Source organism: Oncorhynchus clarkii, chromosome 6 (assembly GCF_045791955.1).
Source record: "Oncorhynchus clarkii lewisi isolate Uvic-CL-2024 chromosome 6, UVic_Ocla_1.0, whole genome shotgun sequence".
Lineage (NCBI taxonomy): Eukaryota > Metazoa > Chordata > Actinopteri > Salmoniformes > Salmonidae > Oncorhynchus > Oncorhynchus clarkii.
This window is the reverse complement of record NC_092152.1, coordinates 30,065,274-30,088,873: the sequence shown is the minus strand read 5'-3', so window position 1 is coordinate 30,088,873 and position 23,600 is coordinate 30,065,274. Positions and strand designations below refer to the sequence as shown.

Below are 23,600 nucleotides of genomic sequence, written 5' to 3'. Positions count from 1 at the left end.
AAATATTTATATATAAAAAATGTATATATATTTTTTGCAATGAAATGTGTAGTTTTTGTGTGTGTGTTGGTTTGTTTGGGTGTGTGTATATATATTTATATACACACACACACAACAATGGCCGGAGTTGAATGGAACACCTTAGTGACTGTTCCCTCTGCTCTATACAATACATATCTGTTTATTTTATGTGATGATAAAAGGCTCATACAATACAAATATTTGTTTATGTTTTCTTTCACAGTGATAGCCCGCTCTACCTGTGCTCTACCTGTGCCCCCAGTGGTGTTCATATGCCACAGTTCATTACTGCAGGCATGACTGTGCCTCAGGGCCAAAAGGGCACAGCATGGAGGCGTCGTTGTGTTCTGTGTCGCATGAAATACACCACTTGTTCAGTTTGCCTCTGCTTTACATCAGAGAGACTGCTATGGGACAGGGCACAGGCAGCAAAATATTATGACGAGGATTTCCAAGGGGTGTACTGTTTTTTTTTTTTTTTTTTTTTTTTTTCAAAAAATTTTTTAAACATTTTTTTTGTGTGTGTGTGTTAGAATTTATTTTTGATATGTTGTATATAGTTATTTGCACTGCTGTATATAGTTATAGGTCATTTCACCAATTCGGCCACTTGGGTACATTTGGGCAACTTGTGTGGGACACCTGGGTGACTTCATGCTAAATGTTATGTAGCTCACCCATTCCTGAAGTTATCAGTCTGAAACTTTGCACAACTACAGTTGCCCTCTTGTGTTATCCATCAAAATGATCTCCAGCATCCTATCTGACTGTGTGGCTATTCTAGTACATGTGAAAGATGATACTACAACAATAAAAACAGAAAACGTATGCTCTTTCTTTCTCTTTTCTTCCACCAGATCTACTGTGTTATATTCTCCTACATTCAATTAACATTTCCACAAACTTCAGAATGTTTCCATTCAAATGATGCCAAGAATATGCATATCCTTGCCTCTGGGGCTGAGCTACAGGCAGTTCGATTTGGGTATGTCTTCAGGCAGAAATTGAGAACAAAGGGATGCAGCCATAACAGGTTTTTTGCGGGTACCATTTAATGAAATACACTCAATTAGTATTTGGTAGCATTGCCTTTAAAATTGTTTAACTTGGGTCAAATGTGTCAGGTAGCCTTCCACAAGATTCTCACAATAAGTTGGGTGAATTTTGGCCCATTCCTCCTGACAGAGCTGGTGTAACTGAGTCAGGTTTGTAGGCCTCCTTGCTCTCACATGCTTTTTCAGTTCTGCCCACAAATTTTCTATGGGATTGAGGTCAGGGATTTGTGATGGCCACACCAATACCTTGACTTTGTTGTCCTTAAGCCATTTTGCCACAATTTTGGAAGTATGCTTGGGGTCATTGTCCATTTGGAAGAACCATTTGCGACCAAGCTTTAACATCCTGACTGATGTCTTGAGATGTTGCTATCCACATCATTTTACTTCCTCATGATGCCATCAATTTAGTGAAGTGCACCATTCCCTCCTGCAGCAAAGCACCCCCACAACATGATGCTGCCACACCCGTGCTTCACGGTTTGAGATGGTGGTCTTTGGCTTGCAAGTCTCCCCTTTTCCTCCAAACATGACAATGGTCATTATGGCCAAACAGTTCTATTTTTGTTTCATCAGACCAGAGGACATTACTCCAAAAAGTACGATTTTTGTCCCCATGTGCAGTTGCAAACCGGAGTCTGGCTTTTTTTAATGGCGGTTTTGGAGCAGTGGCTTTTTCATTGCTGAGCGACCTTTCAGGTTATGTAAATATAGGACTCGTTTTACTGTGGATATAGATACTTTTGTATCAGTTTCCTCCAGCATCTTCACAAGGTCCTTTGCTGTTGTTCTGGGATTGATTTGCACTTTTCACACCAAAGTACATTCATCTCTAGGAGAGAGAATGCGTCTCCTTCCTGAGCGATATGACGGCTGCGTGGTCCCATGGTGTTTATACTATCGTACTATTGTTTGTACAGATGAACGTGGTACCTTCTGGCACTGGGAAATTGCGCCCAAGGATGAACCAGACTTGTGGAGGTCTACAATTGTTTTTCTGAAGTCTAGGATGATTTATTTTGATTTTCCCATGATGTCAAGCAAAGAGGCACTGAGTTTGAAGGTAGGCCTTGAAATACATCCACAGGTGCACCTCCAATTGACTCAAATTATGTCAAATTATGTCAATCAGAAGCTTCTAAAGCCATGACATAATTTTCTGGAATTTTCCAGCTGTTTAAAGGCACAGTCAACTTAGTGTATGTAAACTTCTGACCCATTGGAATAGTGATACAGTGAATTTATAAGTGAAATAATCTGTCTGTAAACATTTATTGGAAAAATGACTTGTGTCATACACGAAGTAGATGTCCTAACCGACTTGGTGAAACTATAGTTTGTTAACAAGAAATTTGTGGAGTGGTTGAAAAACGTGTTAATGACTCCAACCTAAGAGTGGAAACTTCCGAATTCAACTGTGCATACATACATACATACATACATACATACATACATACAGTGCCTTGCGAAAGTATTCGGCCCCCTTGAACTTTGCGACTTTTTGCCACATTTCAGGCTTCAAACATAAAGATATAAAACTGTATTTTTTTGTGAAGAATCAACAACAAGTGGGACACAATCATGAAGTGGAACGACATTTATTGGATATTTCAAACTTTTTTAACAAATCAAAAACTGAAAAATTGGGCGTGCAAAATTATTCAGCCCCCTTAAGTTAATACTTTGTAGCGCCACCTTTTGCTGCGATTACAGCTGTAAGTCGCTTGGGGTATGTCTCTATCAGTTTTGCACATCGAGAGACTTACATTTTTTCCCATTCCTATTTGTAAAACAGCTCGAGCTCAGTGAGGTTGGATGGAGAGCATTTGTGAACAGCAGTTTTCAGTTCTTTCCACAGATTCTCGATTGGATTCAGGTCTGGACTTTGACTTGGCCATTCTAACACCTGGATATGTTTATTTTTGAACCATTCCATTGTAGATTTTGCTTTATGTTTTGGATCATTGTCTTGTTGGAAGACAAATCTCCGTCCCAGTCTCAGGTCTTTTGCAGACTCCATCAGGTTTTCTTCCAGAATGGTCCTGTATTTGGCTCCATCCATCTTCCCATCAATTTTAACCATCTTCCCTGTCCCTGCTGAAGAAAAGCAGGCACAAACCATGATGCTGCCACCACCATGTTTGACAGTGGGGATGGTGTGTTCAGCTGTGTTGCTTTTACGCCAAACATAACGTTTTGCATTGTTGCCAAAAAGTTCAATTTTGGTTTCATCTGACCAGAGCACCTTCTTCCACATGTTTGGTGTGTCTCCCAGGTGGCTTGTGGCAAACATTAAACAACACTTTTTATGGATATCTTTAAGAAATGGCTTTCTTCTTGCCACTCTTCCATAAAGGCCAGATTTGTGCAATATACGACTGATTGTTGTCCTATGGACAGAGTCTCCCACCTCAGCTGTAGATCTCTGCAGTTCATCCAGAGTGATCATGGGCCTCTTGGCTGCATCTCTGATCAGTCTTCTCCTTGTATGAGCTGAAAGTTTAGAGGGACGGCCAGGTCTTGGTAGATTTGCAGTGGTCTGATACTCCTTCCATTTCAATATTATCGCTTGCACAGTGCTCCTTGGGATGTTTAAAGCTTGGGAAATATTTTTGTATCCAAATCCGGCTTTAAACTTCTTCACAACAGTATCTCGGACCTGCCTGGTGTGTTCCTTGTTCTTCATGATGCTCTCTGCGCTTTTAACGGACCTCTGAGACTATCACAGTGCAGGTGCATTTATACGGAGACTTGATTACACACAGGTGGATTGTATTTATCATCATTAGTCATTTAGGTCAACATTGGATCATTCAGAGATCCTCACTGAACTTCTGGAGAGAGTTTGCTGCACTGAAAGTAAAGGGGCTGAATAATTTTGCACGCCCAATTTTTCAGTTTTTGATTTGTTAAAAAAGTTTGAAATATCCAATAAATGTCGTTCCACTTCATGATTGTGTCCCACTTGTTGTTGATTCTTCACAAAAAAATACAGTTTTATATCTTTATGTTTGAAGCCTGAAATGTGGCAAAAGGTCACAAAGTTCAAGGGTGCCGAATACTTTCGCAAGGCACTGTACATACATACATACATACATAGCAAAAAAATAAACTTCCCTTTTTCAAGACCCTGTCTTTCAAAGATAATTTGTAAAAATCCAAATAACTTCACAGATCTTCATCGTAAAGGGTTTAAACACTGTTTCCCATCCTTGTTCAATGAACCATAAACAATTAATTAACATGCACCTGTGAAACGGTCGTTAAGACACTAACAGCTTACAGACGGTAGGCAATTAAGGTCACAGTTATGAATACATAGGACACTAAAGAGGCCTTTCTACTGACTCTGAAAAACAGCAAAAGAAAGATGCCCAGGGTCCCTGCTCATCTGCGTGAACGTGCCTTAGGCATGCTGCAAGGAGGCATGAGGACTGCAGATGTGGCCAGGGCAATAAATTGCAATGTCCGTACTGTGAGACGCCTAAGACAGCGCTACAGGGAGACAGGACGGACAGCTGATCGTCCTCGCAGTGGCAGACTACGTGTAACAACACCTGCACAGGATCGGAACATCCAAACATCACACCTGCGGGACAAGTACAGGATGGCAACAACATCTGCCCGAGTTACACCAGGAACGCACAATCCTTCCATCAGTGCTCAGACTGTCCGCAATAGGCTGAGGGAGGCTGGACTGAGGGCTTTTAGGCCTGTTGTAAGGCAGGTCCTCACCAGATATCACCGGCAACGTTGTCGCCTATGAGCACAAACCCACCGTCGCTGGACCAGACAGGACTGGCAAAAAGTGCTCATCGCTGAAGAGTTGCGGTTGTGTCTCACCAGGGGTGATGGTCGGATTTACGTTTTTCGTCGAAGGAATGAGCGTTACACCGAGGCCTGTACTCTGGAGCGGGATTGATTTGCAGGTGGAGGGTCCGTTATGGTCTGGGGTAGGTGTGTCACAGCATCATCGGACTGAGCTAGTTGTCATTGCAGGCAATCTCAAGCTGTGTGTTACAGGGAAGACATCCTCCTCCCTCATGTGGTACCCTTCCTACAGGCTCATCCTGACATGACCCTTCAGCATGACAATGCCACCAGCAAATACTGTTCGTTCTGTGTGTGTGATTTCCTGCAAGACAGGAATGTCAGTGTTCTACCATGGCCAGCGAAGAACCCGGATCTCAATCCCATTTTGCACGTCTGGGACCTGTTGGATCGGAGGGTGAGGGCTAGGGCCATTCCCCCCAGAAATGTCCGGGAACTTGCAGGTGCCTTGGTGGAAGAGTGGGGTGACATCTCACAGCAAGAACTGGCAAATCTGGTGCAGTCCATGAGGAGGAGATGTACTACAGTACCTAACGCAGCTGGTGGCCACACCAGATACTGACTGTTACTTTTGATTTTGGACCCCCCCCCCCCTCCCCCTTTGTTCAGGGACACTATTCCATTTCTGTTAGTTGACAGTGTGAGGACATTTCAGTGTGAGGACATTTCTATTTTTGCTGAGTATGCATATATATATATATATATTTATATTACATTGCACTACACACACACATATTTGCAAAAAAAGTTAAGGGGATTGAAAGTGATTACATTGATGGAAGCTACAATCTATCTGCAATATTAAAGCTGATCTCCCCCTAAAAAGACTAAACGATTATATGTTGGCAGTGGTTGCACAGCCGGATACCAGTCATTTTCTGCAAACATATCCCTAATTGCTGATGGTAAGTATCGACAATATCAAGTGTCATGATGAATGAATGGCTAATAATAATATAATGAATGATTAACTTAACTCATTACACACAGTAGATGTAATATGAAGTGTAAACAAATCTGGTCAATGATGAATATGAGTTGTACACAAACGTGCTTCTGCTCCTTCCGTTTGTTTCTCCCAGAAAGGAAATTAAGAAAACATGAGCTCCCTGTTGCAGGCGGAACCAAAACAAGAAAATAAAAATGTCTGATGAGCTCCTATGAGCACGCACGAACGCACACACAATTAGCCTCCTGTCCACCTCTCCCACTCAGAATCCCACTCAGTGCAGTGTAAAAAGAGAGGCATGCTGTGACCCAGGGCCCTGATGCTCCACTGTGCTGGATTAGCTGGACACACACACCCCTCAGGGTGAAGGAGCTCTCAAGTTTCAACCTCCTCACCACTGGCCTATCACACTCCTTGCCTACTCCGAACTTGTTCTGTGTGTGTGTGTGTATATGTATGTATATAATATAAATATATATATATATAAAAAAAAAATTATATATATATATATATAAAATATATATATATATATATATATATATAAAATATATATAAAATATATATAAAATATATACACACACACACACACACACACACACACACACACACACATTTTGTGACCCTTTGACCTGGTTGTGCTAGTTACATTTTTAAATTGGTCGCATCGGTGCGAGCTGCACATTCTACATGGTCACCTCATTCCAAACTGAAACCATGATTGGGTCAAACAGTTATTCCTGTAATAAAAGTCTCTGCCCTCCGCCTGTCTGTCATGCACCTTTTTAGCTGTGGCCTGCTGTTGTGATGAGCGAGCCACTCTCTCCTGCTCCACCCGCACTCTGAGAAAAAAAAAATGTGTTCTGATTGTAGGCTGAATAATGATAAGTGAGAAAGTAAGATGCACAAATATCATACCCCCCCAAAAAAAGTGCTAACCTCCCCTGTTATTGTAATGAGAGGTTAGCACGTCTTGGGGGTATGATATTTACACATCTGTAACTTTCTCACTCATCATTAACCACATGGTAGCATCCACATTAATGTAGAAGTGTTTAGAAACATATTCTATTCTTATTTACAATAATAGTGACTCCAAAACGACAATACATTATTTACCATTCATTTCTATTGGACACAAAATAATCTGAAACACAACCAAAACAAACAGCAAATGCAGAGAGTCACAAGCTTGATGTTGTCATTACTTTGCCAGCAGCTACAGCAAACTACACACCGCTGTCTGAGTTAAGAAGTTAAGCTCCGCTGCGCATTACAGACTATTTCATTCCCTTAATCTGAACATCGGAGTGTCATCAACAATCATCAACAATCATGCATGTCAGTTCAGTGCACACAGTGTAACAGAGAAAGAACAGACATGCTTCTGTCATCTCCAAAACAGAAATTGCGTAGACAGGACTTTGAAAGGCTTGAGTTTCAAAAGGTTAAGACTGCCTCTGAGGGGTGTGGCAAACACTCATCTCTAGTGGACATACTACGTAAACATAAAATGGTACCATAGAACTGTCATAATACAACATGATTCGTAAGATCGAGTTGTATTGGTTTCAGTGCTCGGGTTTTTTATCACTGGTTATTTGGATAAATCACAATTTCACAGGTGTTAGAATCTTCCACATTTTAGAAGGGGAGGGGACATTTGGCTCATAGACTTGCCAGTAACTTGCAAAGCGAGAGGGTGGAGCTCTTTGTTTAGTTTCCGATCCTCATTCAATCTCTAGTCTTAACATGTATGTACCCTGAACTTAATTGAGCATCTAACCAACTACGCAAAACTTTAGTTCTGGGTTAACCGAGATTAGACTAACACTGCCTGAGGGAGAAAGGATCCTAGCACTACACATCTGTGCATAACTGCTGTGTGAGAACTAGGGCTGTTGGCGGTCACGAAATTTAATCAGCCGGTGATTCTCAAGCAAATCGCTGTTGGTCTCATGGCAATTGACCATTAATTAACATAAACACATTTAGCATCTCCTGGCTTCCACACAGTCTTCAAGCCACTGATGCAGACCTTTTGGAACATCTACATTTTAAAAAGTATTAAACCACGTAACATAGCCTAGACCTTCACAATAAATCCATTATTTATTTTAGACAGGTCTACAGAAATGTGATATGAAGAAAATGTAGTCTATTTCATAACAGAATAGCATACCATGAGTTGTCCTTCTGTTAGGTCCTGATCTGGCTATACCATATGGCTGTGGGCTACACTAGTTCATTAAGCAGAGAAGATTTGGTTACAATTCCATGGCGTTATATTATTTTTAGTATGCTATTCTGTGTTGAGCGGTTAACAAAGAAATATGGACTCCTATATGCTTAATTTAGAGTTATTATTGTAACTTTATTTGTTCTGCAAATGTTGGGCTATATGTTTTGATTTTTAATACATTTTAAGGCTGCATGATGCGACTACTGAAGATTTGAAAAAAAGTTGCTTGAAAAGAATGAGCTCTGCTTTGTTTGTTACGCAGGCTGTACACACTTAAATCAGTCGTTCATTCACAATTTGAAAAACACTTGATAATGCCTCGAAATTCCAGGCGCCATCCCCTGTATGTGGTCGTAATGCACCCTAAAAAAATCCATGCCTTTTGCGGCCAGTGGCCGTTGTTCCCTTCTCCCTGAATACTGCGTGCTCTGAAGCACCTCTCACTCACATGGCTCTCTATCATGTGATCGGGTCTTTCTCACAGACTACAAGTGAAGACAGACACTTTGCCACTTTTGAAAAAAAAATAATCAGACCCTTTGCTATGAGACTTAAAATTGAGCTCAGGTGCATCCCGTTTCCATTGATCAAACTTGAGTTGTTTCTACAACTTTACTCTAGTCTACCTGGGGTAATACCAATTTATTGGACATGATTTGGAAAGGCACACCTGTCTATATAAGTTCCCACAGTTGACAGCGCATGTCAGAGCAAAAACACAGTCATGAGGTCGAAGGAATTGTCTGTAGAGCTCCGAGACAGGATTGAGTCAAGGCACAGCTCTAGGGAAGGGTACCAAAACATTTCTGCAGCATTGAAGGTCCCCAAGAAGACAGTGGCCTCCATTATTCTTAAATGGAAGAAGTTTAGAACCACCAAGCTGGCCACCAGGCCAAAAACCATCAAGCCCTATGATGAAACTGGCTCTCATGAGGACCGCCACAGGAAAGGAAGACCCAGAGTTACCTCTGCTGCAGAGGATAAGTTCATTATAGTTATCAGCCTCAGAAATTGCAGTCCAAATAAATGCTTCACAGAGTTCAAGTAACAGACACATCTCAACATCAACTGTTCCAAGGAGCCTGCGTGAGTCAGGCCTTCCTGGTCGAATTGCTGCAAAGAAACCACTACGAAAGGACACCAATAATAGGAAGAGACTTGCTTGGTCCAAGAAACACGAGCAATGGACATTAGGCCAGTGGAAATCTGTTCTTTGGTCTGATGAGTCCAAATTTGAGATTTTTGGTTCCAGCAGAGTAGGTGAATGGATGATCGCCACGTGTGTGGTTCCCACCGTGATGCATGGATGAGGTGTGATGGTGCTTTGCTGGTGACACTGTTGGTGATTTATTTCAAATTCAAGGCACACTTAACCAGCATGGCTAACAGAGCATTCCGCAGCAATACGCCATCCCATCTGGTTTGCGCTTAGTGGGACTATCATTTGTTTTTCAACAGGACAATGACCCAACACACCTCCAGGCTGTGTAAGGGCTATTTGACCAAGGAGAGTGATGGAGTGCTGCATCAGATGACCTGGCCTCCACAATCAACCGACCTCAACCCAATTCAGATGGTTTGGGATGAGTTGGACCGTATAGTAAAGGAAAAGCAGCCAATAAGTGCTCAGCATATGTGGGAACTCCTTCAAGACTGTTGGAAAAGCATTTCATGTGAAGCTGGTTGAGAGAATGCCAGGAGTGTGCAAAGCTGTCATCAAGGCAAAGGTAAACTTTGAAGAATCTAAAATCTTTTTGGTTACTACATGATTCCATATGTACAATTTCTTCATTTTGCTGTATTCACTATTATTCTACAATGTAGAAAATAGTAAAAATAAAGAAAACCCCTGAATGAGTAGGTGTGTCCAAACTTGACTGGTACTGTATGTGCAGTACTGTACTGTATGGACAAGATCACGACCTGGCACCTGACTGTTTATGTACATCACAGCACACCAGAGCACTAGAGGTTCCTGTCCTCTCCCCTGGCTGAGGTTTGGCAGGGTGGAGCATGAATGTGGTCCATCATATAACAGCCCAATACCACAGCAGACACCAGATGCTGTAGAGCAGGTATTCCCTAACTGTGGTATGCCAAATAAAATGTGATACACACACACACACACACATATATATATTTTTATCTTCACATTTTCAAACTATGCAGTACTATACAAACTATGTAGAACTGCTGGTAGTAGCAGTACTGCCAGTAGAGCTGGTATGTGTCTCTATAGACGCAGGCCTTACTTTTGTAACCCTTTATCAATTTTAGAGCAAACGGAAAGAGCAGCAGCTATGTTTGGCTACATACGTACCGTTAGTGGAATTCCCACGAGAGAGTAACGGTTAATGTGGTTGGATGTTAATTATTTGACTAGGCTACCTGTATTTGACATCGTGTTGCTATTTCGCTGAATTTTTATTTTTGGCAGTGATACGAGGCTACTCAGCATTGTGTCAGCAACTGTTCACCCACACGAAGCCATATACGTGGTCTGCGGTTGTGAGGCTGGTTGGACCTACTGCCAAATGCTCTAAAACGACGTTGGAAGCGGCTTATGGTAGAGAAATTGGTATTCAATTCTCTGGCAACAGCTCTTGTGGACATTCCTGCAGTCAGCATGTCAACTGCACGCTCCCTCAAAACTTGAGACATCTGTGGCATTGTGTTGTGTGACAAAACTGTACAATTTAGAGTGGCCTTTTGTTGTCCCCAGCAAAAGGTACACCTGTGTAATGATCTTGCTGTTTAAATCAGCTTCTTGATATGCCACACCTCTCCTGAATGTTTTGGCATTTTACATCCAAAAAGTAACTTTGATTACTTCTACCATGGGCAAATATGTATGGAAAGTTTTGTTCTAATCAAAAATGGGTGCAGTCAGAAAGTGACTTAAATCCAATGGAACAATGGTCATTGAGGAGGACGTCCGCTCTATCAGTGTGTTGAAGCTGTGTGGCTTGAGAGACGACATGTTGCCCTTTGCACAAGCCTGGAGGGTCTTCACAACCTGCTACAGTAGGGGGGTTCAGCTACTTTGTCAACAAAATAAAGGGAAACGTGCGCCTTTTGGCCCGACAATCATACATTTCCTGAAAGAATGTGCATGCTTTCAGTATGGTACCACTGGGAGAAGGGGCAACCTTGGGTACAGTGCCCCTGTGGTAGAGCGGACACCCATCAGAACAGTGGCATTGCATCAAGTCTGCCCTTCAGTGCAGAACCATCATCAGGGCAGCAGTGGCCACAGCCCCCTTTCAGCACTGGAGAATGAGTCACCCTGTAGAGTGGGGAGTGCACCTCACCATGGAAGCCCACAGAACCTAACCAAACTGACAGCTGCATGAAGAGACATGGTTAGGAGTTCACAATATAGTACTAACAAAAATTGATGGATAGCACATCACTCTTCAGTTGGGCAGACTAATCAAGCGAAACAAACATGCAGGTGATGCTGCAGTCAGAGCTTAATAATTCCAATTATTAAAAAGACTGATGAGAGACCATTACAAAATCTGGATGAAAAACACAAGATCACTCTAAGAGGTTACCATGTATAACTGATCTAATCAATATCATTATTTCCTGGCAAAACGGGTATAATTGCAGCAAATTCACTTAGGGCCCCCAAAAGGCTCAGGCCGGCTCAGACTGCATGTGTGGGTATGGATGTGGGTAAATAGACCCACAGCGGCCCCTCAGGGTGAGTTCAATTTTTTTGTGGCCCAAAGTTGCCCATCCCTTTTCTAGAGATAAGCATGGTTTGGGCTTAGTTGTGCATGTGTCTGATGAATTAGAAATGAATCCATAGCTGCAGATTCTCAAGACATTAAAGGTAGTGTTCGGATTTTATTTCCACCTCGCATGTGCAACATGTTACACAATCTTCAGATGATAACAAGCACCACTACAAGTGACAGGCTGAGGCAACAATGAAACCATTCCCCAAAGCAATGCGTCTCTTTTCAACAAATCCAGAGTAGTTCATTAGTTATCTCGTGCATTAATTGATCTCTTTAGTGTGCTGATGAAGACATTGTTGATAGTGACTTGTTGACTGCCTTTCTTGGATGTGATAGCCGTTTCTCAAGCTCCCTCTCCGGAATCAAACCCCGATTCCCCGTTACCGCATCGCATCATTCACCTACTAGACATACACTTACATCTGATCATGAGCTATGATGGAAACATTGTGAACATTTAATTTGCAATTGGATATTGAATTGCTGTTCTGTTAGGGGAAAGGACTGACATTGTTCCTAGATTTTCAGTGTGATCCAAAGTAAACCCACCATCTTTACACCAAGTCAGTTACCTAGCAACATCACGGCATTTTATTCACAAATTAATGGATTGCAATGCTCAACGCATACCCTGGATAAAAAGGATGCACACCAGTACGCTGAAATAGAATACTATAGTACTCACCCAAAATCAAAGTTCATTGGCCCATTCCCTCTGTTTTTCAAGAGCGCGTGCTTATTCCTCTACTCAGCAGACATAGAAATACAATACAGGGTGGCATTTAATACCAGCTTGAAATGTTACAATGTAGCCCACAATTAATTGAGACCGTTTCCTTTCCTTTGTCTTGAGGCCGTTTGATAGTTTAACGACTTCATGTAAAACAGGAATTAGGGACAACTCATCATCAGTCTCGAGCTGCATCCAAGTCCTCACATTTCCTTGACCAAATAACTACGGTGGCCCTAAGCTTTATGGTAGTACACCGACGGAAAAGCCATGTACTGAACGTCCTTGACTTCACTGTATCCAATAGTAATTCACACACACGAGTTGCCTTCTGCCTTCATTTCAGTTCCCCCTCAAGCGAAAGAGACGCTCAGATAGTGCAGCGGATTCAAACACTGGTAAAATAGAAGTTCGTATTTCCTCCTGAATCAAGAGTATATGGTGAAGAGACTCGCCATCCTGAGCTTCGGAGAGCCGTCTAATCTTGTTCGCTATTCGTGAACCACAGCTATGCATTTGCTTCCCTCTCGCGCTCAGGTCAAATGGAATGCGCCTCCTGTTGGCCAAATGATCGTGCACAACCTATTTCCGCAAACAGAGCAATATGATGCATTCTTATGAAAGGATAAAGTGACGTCAAGGAAAAATTCAGGTTGTGCATATGACAGTGGTAATGCTATAGCTGGACTCATACAATCAACCTGGACTCATAACATAGTAAATGTAAATCTGTCTCCACCATTTTGCATGTGTTACGTTTCATATGGTATGTATTAATTTGTGGACGTCCATCATATATTTCAAATGAAACGTTACGAATTACAATTAGTACAAATTTGCTATACAAATTAAGTGACATGTTACGAATTTCAATGTCGTGTTGTTAATTGGCTAACGGTTACATTACCTAGGCTTTTTAAAGACAGCACCTATTTGATGTATTTCTTTGAGTCTCTCTCAAGTCATGGTTTGAAAAGTTTTGAAATCCCAGTGTCAAGTTTGCTGTGCTTTCGAGGCTTTTTACAGTCTTTGGCTCAAGGAAACTGTGCCGACACCGCGATCTGAGCTATCTGATTGGCCATCGTTAACCTGTAGGTGCACCTGATTTGCTCTCTGGGCCTGCCGGGTAGGCTGAGTACAAGCTTCAGACACATTAAATGGTTCAAAATAGGAAGAATTTGCCTTCCCGGGACTCGGGCTGCTGAATCAAGTGCATCTCCCGTAATGCGCGGAAAGAATGAAAAGCAATAGGAACGCAAGGCTTTATCGTTATGTTTGGTGATCGGAATGCCTTGAAGATCGACCGGCTGGTGATCACTTGAGTCCAGGTTGATTGTATAAAGCAACGTAAGGCCTTGCGGCCAGATGTTGTGGCATTGTTTGTAGACAGACCTTTATATACAGTAGCAGTCAAAAGTTTGGACACACATACTCACTACAGGGTTTTTCTTAATTTGAACTATTTTCTACATTGTAGAATAATAGTGGAGACATCAAAATTATGAAATAACACATTTGGAATCATGTACTAACCAAAAAAGTGTTAAACAAATCAAAATATATTTAGTATTTGAGATTCTTCAAAGTAGCCACCCTTTGTCTTGATGACAGCTTTGCACATGTTGTCATTCTCTCAACCAGCTTCATGGGGTAGTCACCTGGAATGCATTTCAATTAACCAGTGTGCCTTATTAAAAGTTAATTTGTGGAATTTCTTTCATTCTTAATGCGTTTGAGACAATTAGTTGTGTTGTGACAAGGTAGGGGTGGTATACAGAAGATAGCTGTATTTTGTAAAAGACCAAGTCCATATTATGGCAAGAACAGCTCAAATAAGCAAAGATAAATGATAGTCCATCATTACTTTAAGACATGAAGGTCAGACAATCTGGAAAATATCAAGAACTTTGTTTCTTCAAGTGCAATCTCAAAAATCATCAAGCTCTATGTTAAAACTTGCTCTCATGAGGACCGCCACAGGAAAGGATGACCCAGAGTTACCGCCGCTGCAGAGGATATGTTCATTAGAGTTACCAGCCTCACAAATTGCAGCTCAAATATTTTCTTCACAGAGTTCAAGTAACAGACACATCTCAACATCAACTGTTCAGAGGAGACTGCGTGACTCAGGACTTTGTGGTCGAATTGCTGCAAAGAAACCACTACTAAAGGACAGCAATAATAAGAAGAGACTTGCTTGGGCCAAGAAACACGAGCAATGGACATTAGACTGGTGGAAATCTGTCCCTTTGGTCTGATGAGTCCAAATTTGAGATTTTTGATTCCAGCCACCGTGTCTTTGTGAGACGCAGAGTAGGTGAACAGATGACGCTGCATGTGTGGAAAAGCATTCCAGGTGAAGCTGGTTGAGAGAATGCCAAGCGTGTGCAAAGCTGTCATCAAGGTAAAGGGTGGCTACTTTGAAGAATCTAAAATATATGCTTGGTCAACATCTGGAATGTGCATTGTAGTCTTCATCAGGACCAGGCTGCTCTGTTGTCCATTATGTGAGAGATAATGCCTATTACTATTATCTATACATTCATCACACATTCACAAAAACACTAGATAGATCTACTTCCCTCACAGACCAAAGTTTGATTGTGAATAGGTCAACAAATTCTAGCATATGGAGGGTGATGTCTTACTGTTTTCCCAAACATATCCTGTTTACCATTTGATTATGCTCTATAAAATGTATTTTAAGGGGCAAATGGAAATAATGTCAGCCATGATAGCGTTCACTGAGGCACAGATAGAACAATGAGACAGATATTTCACCAGATGTGTAAATGTGAAGCATCCGGGTGGCGTTTCCACTCACTACCAAATATGGTGATGAGAGGAAGCCCAGTGGAAAAAATGGGGCGAGATTATTTTTGGCCAACATTTTGCACCTTTTCTCATCGATGGAATAGTTTTCTTTCTGTTTCCAAAACTAGAATCTGTAACAAGCCGAGTAGACTTTACCCTTTGCCAAAGTTTCAAAAATCGTTTATTGCACACGTGCACCTCATAGAGTAGCCCTAAGGGAAATATGCAAATAAATGTCAGCATGCGCCAATAGGCTCTCACTAGCTCGTGTTTGGTTCTGCCAACCTCCTTGCTTGTTCGGCCCACTATGATACATTTGCTCCAGTTAGAAATGACAGGCTCTGGTCTATCTTGGGTTAGTTATACAAATCTTTTACTGAGGTGTTGGTCCGTCTGACTCCAGGTGGTGGCGATAGTGCGCAACAGTATGGAGCCAATTTCACGCCATATGTATTGAATTTAAAATAAAATATATCGTAAACATGAAAAATAAAGTTGAAAATGCAAACAGTATATTTTCGAGTAAGGGTGAAATAATGGATGTTGAAATCACGAGCATCCTTAATTTAATTGGGCCAATTAGATTATTTGTATATAGTTTTCTCTCTATGTATCTGAAAGGGAGCGCAGTTTATAGCAGTAGTATTTTGCATTGAAGCGTATAGGCTATCACTAAGTAGGCCTACTGTATTTTTTTGAGTAGACATTATTTCAGAATTATCAAGAAAGTTTTAGGTTAGGGAGAAAGTAAATGCAAAACATTTTTGAATTCAAATTGTCTGTTTACATGTCGACAACAGTTAGCAATTGTTTGTGTTTCAGAAACCGTCAGATCTGCCGACACCTCCAAAGACATTTGATCAAGTTCGCCATTGATATTTCTTTTAGAAATAGGCCTACAGTCTTGGCCTAATTCCAATACTTCCAAAGTATACAGCAAATACAGTATTAGTTCATGATGACCATAACACAGCCAATCTTACATATGGAAAACAAGGAGAAACCTAGCAGTATCCTTCCTCAGCCATGGGCATCTGATGTATGGGGTTATTTTATGTCCCCCATAAATTGTACCATTTAGGAGGTACCATAATCTGTCAAATTTGTATTTCTCATACTCATAATTTAGTGTCATCAAACCAGATCTGTGGACACAAACCGGAAAAGAGCTCAGGAGATAATGAGCGAGAATCTTGAGGTCACCTACAAGGGAGAAGAGCGTGACTTTCTGAAGAATGAGTCAATATAAAGGTAACAAGATGAGGAAAAAGGCAACAGAAGTTGGAGAAGACTGCTCAAAGAGGTACTGTTGGCAGATTCCAAACCAAGGGATGAAAAGGCTTTTTTAAATTTTACCAGGTAAAAGGATGCATGAACAAAATTCAGACTGATCAACAAATGTCCTACCTCATTGTGATCTGTGTTGTAAAGAAAGAGCACCTATTGAAATCAATTATATTGTTATCAATCTGTCTAAGAGAGGAATGATGTCAGTATTTTCAATCATTTTAATGGAAATACGTTGTATTACACTGGGCAATAAATACAAAGATGCAAACAATGACTTTAGTACAATAGTTTATCCATAATGTGGTGTGTTTAAGTGTGGTTGGAACTATTCCTTTTGTACATACACTTGAAAGCAACGCTATTGTATTGGGTTGCACAACAATTGTCTGTGGGAAGCCAGGCTTCTTGTGCCGGTGGACAGGACTGTTGGTCATTTGGGGGTCTCAAAATACCCCCGCCATATTTACCAACAGTCCTGCCCACCGACACAGTAAGATGAAATGGATAACTTCTGGCTTCCCACAGACTGTTTTTGTGCAACCAAATACAATTGAAAGCAACGCTAGGGTATGTAAATACATGTTAAAACACCTATCCCTTTTGCTGTAACTCGTGCTTAAATATGTTTAAAAGATGCTATAGCCACTATAGTAAAAAGATACTGTAACTATTATAGTATATGTTATATTTACTATAGTAATAGTTAGTAGCTACTAAGTATATTAGCTATTGGTAGAACCCATCCATTGTCAAAATGCCCTACACTCACATAAAATCCATGCACGTTTCATTAAATGATAGGGGCATTGCTACATAACATGCATTTTGTTTGTTCTCATTTTTTTTTTTTATTCATACAATATTGAAATTAGGCATTTCCAAGGGGAGCACAAATAAAACCAGGAAATTCATGTCAAGTACAGCTCATAGGTCACTTTTTTGGTCAAAGCCCAATGTGCCATCGCAGTTAAAAAATAAAGTAAAAGTTTCGTTTTTATTGGTCCAATAAAAGTATTGACTAAGAGCTTCGTCTTGTAGATCTTCAGTCTGGAGAGTTGGTCCAATTCAATAACATTGCACTTTGCCTGTTAGGATCTTGCATTTCTCTCTGTTTCTGCCAAGCATTCACGTACAAGCCCCCTGGCATGAATGATACCTTCAAATAAAAAACAATAGAAAAGGTAAAAACACAATTAACAGCTTGAGTCCATGAAACATCAAATTATAACTTTACAGAACCCAATGGTGCATTGTAAGATTCCACAAGGTAAGCACAAGCTCTCGAGAACCAAAGGGGGGGCATACAGCCCTCCCTAGGGTTCTCAGTCAAACATATGGACCACAGCTGGGCCAATATGTGTTAGTCCTGAAGCTCTGTTTTAATGTTTAGAAATGTTAACCCCTGCTTGCGATATGGTTATGGACACCTTTGGAACTTTAACATCACAGAGAAAAGAGAAAATACACTTACTGTACTCCTTTTTAAAACCGATTCCCACAGGTATTTTGTGCGACACTTCATAAGCTAATGAAAACTCAAGAGGGACCAAAAAAAAGGCTTAAAGTTGTTACACCAAAAATATCAGTGGGAATATGTAGTAAATGAGCTAACACTAAGTGTACCTCTCTACTGGTTACCTTTAAGGACCTGGATTTGTCTTAAGCATTGATTTGGGGAAAACTTTGCCACAGATGGAAATCACTGGCATATTTGACTTCACCCTTTATTGTGATATGCAAAGTTTTGGCATCTTCCATAAATTGCGGCTGCGAATCCGACAGAAATAATTAGAAGATGAAGCTCCGGTAATATGGATAACTATTGAAAGATAGCTCATATGCATTTTTCCACATTGTAATGGTCCAAACTTGTGGTCGGTAGGCTGCTGGCAGGCTTCAGCCGCAGTACAACAATGCCAAGTCAGCACGAGCTCATGGTTCTCAAAGGGGAAGTGAAATGATAGGCTACAATGACTTTGCTCATGAATACCACAAATTACATGTAACTATAATTCCTAGAATTTTATTTCACAGGTGACTTTTCATTATCTTATTGTGTTTTCTAGCCAACTTTACACCAATCAAAGCAGTGGAGAGTGTAGTGAAGCAAAACTTTAGTGGTCAAAACCATTCATTTTGGCGTGACGGGGGGAGCGAGTTTGCAATCATATTGCTATCATATCACACAATTATACAACTTATAAAATGGTCATATACAGTACCAGTCAAAAGTTTGGACACACCTACTCATTCAAGGGTTCTTCTTTATTTTTTACTTTTTTCTACATTGTAGAATAATAGTCCTCTCCTTCCAGTTCTCTGCTGCCAATGACTTTAACGAACTACAAAAATCTTTGAAAATGGAAACACTTCTCCCTCACTAGCTTTAAGCACCAGCTGCCAGAGCAGCTCACAGATTACTGCACCTGTACATAGCCCATCTATAATTTAGCCCAAACAACTACTTCTCCCACCTACTGTATTTATTTATTTTGCTCCATTGCACCCCATAATTTCTACCTTGCACATTCTTCTACTGCAAATCTACCATTCCAGTGTTTTACTTGCTATATTGTATTTACTTCGCCACCATGGCTTTTTTTGTGCCTTTTACCTCCCTTATCTCACCTCATTTGCTCACATTGTATATAGACTTATTTTTCTACTGTATTATTGACTAAATGTTTGTTTTACTCCATGTGTAACTCTGTGTTGTTGTATGTGTCGATCTGCTTTGCTTTATCTTGGCCAGGTCGCAATTGTAAATGAGAACTTGTTCTCAACTTGCCTACCTGGTTAAATAAAGGTGTAAATAAAGACCTCAACTATGAAATAACACATATGGAATCATGTAACCAAAAATGCTCTCAACCAACTTCACCTGGAATGCTTTTCCAACAGTCTTGAAGGAGTTCCCACATATGCTGAGCACTTGTTGACTGCTTTTCCTTCACTCTGCAGTCCAACTCATCCCAAACCATCTCATTTGGATTGAGGTCGGGTGATTGTGGAAGCCAGGTCATCCGATGCAGCACTCCATCACTTTCATTCTTGGTCAAATAGCCCTTACACGGCCTGAAGGTGTGTTGGGTCATTGTCTTGTTGAAAAACAAATGATAGTCCCACTAAGCCCAAACCAGATGGGATGGCGTATCACTGCAGAATGGTGTGGGAGCCATGCTGGTTAAGTGTGCCTTGAATTATAAATAAATCACTGACAGTGTCACCTATTGTTCACCTAATACCTTTTTTTGCACTATTGGTTAGAGCCTGTAAGTAAGCATTTCACTGTAAGGTGAACAACACCTGTTGTATTCGGCGCACGTGACAAATAAAACATTGATTTGACCAGAAAAGCACCCCCACAGCATCACACCTCCTCCATGCTTCACGATGGAAACCACACATGCGTGGAGATCATCCGTTCACCTACTCTGCGTCTCACAAAGACACGGCGGTTGGGACCAAATATCTCACATTTGGATTCATCAGACCAAAGGACAGATTTCCACTGGCCAGATGTCCATTGTTCGTGTTTCTTGGCCCAAGCAAGTCTCTTCTTCTTATTAGTGTCTTTAAGTAGTGCTTTCTTTGCAGCTATTCGACCAAGAAGGCCTGATTCATGCAGTCTTCTCTGAACAGTTGATGTTGAGATGTGTCTGTTACTTGAGCTCTGAAGCATTTATTTGGGCTGGGACATCTGAGGCTGGTAACTAATGAACTTATCTTCTGCAGCAGAGGTAACTCTGCATCTTCCTTTCCTGTGGCGGTCCTCATGAGAGCCAGTTTCATCATAGCGCCTGATGGATTTTGCGACTGCACTTGAAGAAACTTTCAAAGTTCTTGAAATTTTCCGGATTGACTGACCTTCATATCTTAAAGTAACGATAGACTGTCGTTTCTCTTTGCTTATTTGAGCTGTTCTTTACATAATATGGACTTGGTCTTTTACCAAATAGGGCTATCTTCTGTATACCACCCCTGCCTTGTCACAACACAACTGATTGGCTCAAAAGCATTAAGAAGTAAAGAAATTCCACAAATTAACTTTTAATAAGGCACACTGGTTAATTGAATTGCATTCCAGGTGTCTACCTCATGTAGCTGGTTAAGAGAATGCCAAGAGTGTGCAAAACTGTCATCAAGGCAAAGGGTGGCTACTTGGAAGAATCTCAAATATATTTTGATTTGCTCAACACTTTTTTTGGTTACTACATGATTCAATGTGTAATTTTATAGTTTCTGTTTTCACTATTATTCTACAATGCAGGAAATAGTAAAAAATAAAGAAAAACCCTGGAATGAGTGTGTCCAAACTTTTGACTGGTACTTTGAAATTGTAGTAAATTTAATCAAAATCAACAGAAATTCCTTATTTACATAAGTATTCAAACCCTTTGCTATGAGACTTGAAATTGAACTCAGGTGCATCCCGTTTCCATCAAACATCCTTGATGTTTATACAACTTGATTGGAGTCCACCTGTGGTAAATTCAATTGATTGGACATGATTTGGAATGGCACACACCAGTCTATATAAAAGGTCCCACAGTTGACAGTGCATGTCAGAGCAAAAAACAATCCCTGATGTTGAAGGAATTGTCCATAGAGCTCCGAGACATGATTGTGTCGAGGCACAGATCTGGGGAAGGGTACCAAAAATGTCTGCAGCATTGAAGGTCCCCAAGAACAGAGGCCTCCATTATTAAATGGAAGAAGTTTGGAACTACCAATAATCTTCCTACACCTGGCCACCCAGCCAAACTGAGCAAAAGGGGGAGAAGGGCCTTGGTCAGGGAGGTGACCAAGAACCAGATGGTCACTCTGACAGAGCTCTAGAGTTCCTCTGTGGAGATGGGAGAACCTTCCAGTAGAACAACCATATCTGCAGCACTCAAGCAATCAGGCCTTTATGATAGTGGCCAGACGGAAGCCACTCCTCAGTAAAAGGCACATGACAGCGTGCTTGGAGTTTGCCAAAAGGCACCTAAAGACTCTCAGACCATGAGAAACAAGATTCTCTGGTCTGATGAAACCAAGATTGAACTATTTTTTGGCCTGAATGTCAAGCGTCACATCTGGAAGAAACCTGGCACCATCCCTACAGTAAAGCATGGTGGTGGCAGCATCATGTGGGGATGTTTTTTGGCGGCAGGGACTGGGAGACTAGTTAGGATCGAGGCAAAGATGTACGGAGCAAAGTACAGAGAGATCCTTGATGAAAACCTGCTCCAGAGCGCTCAGGACCTCAGACTGGGGCAAAGGTTCACCTTCAACAGGAAAACGACCCTAAGCACACAGCCAAGACAACGAGGAGTGGCTTCGGGACACGTCTCTGAATGTCCTTGAGTGGCCCTGCCAGAGCCCAGACTTGAACCCGATTGAACAACTCTGGAGAGACCTGAAAATAGCTCTACAGCAACGCTCCCCATCCAACGGGACAGAGATTAACAGGATCTGCAGAGAAGAATGGGAGAAACTCCCCAAGCTTGTAGTGTCATACCCAAGAAGACTATGCTGTAATCACTGCCAAAGGTGATTCAACAAAGTACTGAGTAAAGGGTCTGAATACTTATGTAAATGTAATATCAGTTTTTTAGAAATTTGCCCAAAAAATGTAAAACTTGTTTTTGCTTTGACATTATGGGGTATTGTCTGTAGATTGATGAGGGGAAAAAACGATTTAATCAATTTTAGAATAAGGCTGTAACATAACAAAATGTGGAAAAAGTCAAGGGGATTGAATACTTTCCAGGCACTATCTATATATATATCTATATCTATCGATAGATCGATATATATACACACATAAAATTATAATTTGTACACAGGCTAGCTCAAAATGAAGTGAAAATTGACACATTATCCAATGCATTATTACAATTATTCCCCCCAATAAGTGGAGGTGCAAAAACATAAGTTTGCTCCCCCTATTTTACTTTGCTCAATGGCTCAGGCGGCCAAGTGGACACTGTTTGGCTCAGTCGCAAAGAGGAATAACTTTGCAGTGGTTTCTGATAAATAAACAATGCCATGCTGGTGGGTGGTAACATTCAAATAAAACCCAGCCCTGAAACTAGATGGAGGTTGGAAATAATTTGTATTACATGTCATGGGAAAAGACCGCATTCACACGGATTTGCACGAAGTGGGCAGTTCGGATTTGTCACTTCAAGCTAGAGAGGTGATGATACCAGTATTGCAAAAAAAATTATATGGCAAAAATTACAACATGAAGCAGACCAAACTATTTGAACCTTTAAAAACCTGCTGCATGTAATATATTGGAAAATAAATAAATGTGACTCTGGATGACAACATAATGATGTTTGTTTCCAACATTTGGCGTTTTCCTAAAGAAGTTTAATCCGCTTCATGCTTTGTTTCCTTGCCACGGCACTAAAGAGTATCGCAATACTGGTGTCGTCCCAGTCCTACTTCAAGCCCAAATATATCATACTTTTGACTAAAACGATGACTTACTTGACTTAAATAGTTGTGCAAATCATATGCTCTTTGGCATTTAAAGCTGAGATCCGCATTTGTTGAAACATGGCCATTGGTCGCACCAGTCGCATTTGTTATTATTTTTGAAAACGGGGCAGAGGTGCATTCTGCATTGTGGTAAAAAATATATAATAAACATTTAAAAAAATCATAGTTCTACCATGCGTGCAATGGTGTGCAATGATGTCAGAGGGAGAAAAAACTATATTTGTTGTTTGAAGTAACGTCTTTGTTGATGTAATATCGCAAACGGATGTGGCAGTTTCAACGCTACAGATTACAACTTTAAGTTATTTTTGGATGATAATTAAGTTTAATTTTCAAAATGTCAAAAAAGTATTGCAAAAGTATTGCAAGCGAGGATATTGAACCATATTGCAAGCGAAGATTAACATTTTGACAGACCATCTGGGCA

At 40.9% G+C, this 23,600-nt stretch overlaps 1 protein-coding gene across 4 annotated transcripts in view; it reads right to left on the bottom strand.

Moving 5' to 3' along the window:
• The window catches only part of LOC139410950 (membrane-associated phosphatidylinositol transfer protein 2-like), a 90,610-nt gene extending 77,458 nt beyond the window's left edge, over positions 1–13,152 (bottom strand). For 2 of the 4 annotated variants that reach the window (XM_071156648.1, XM_071156650.1), the window contains exon 1: positions 12,530–12,760. The gene's annotated coding sequence lies outside the window, so the exon portion shown is untranslated. Of the gene's footprint in view, positions 1–12,529 lie in introns of all 4 variants that reach the window. The other 2 variants (XM_071156653.1, XM_071156652.1) reach the window with 2 other exon arrangements.
• Between the last annotated feature and the right edge of the window lie 10,448 nt (positions 13,153–23,600).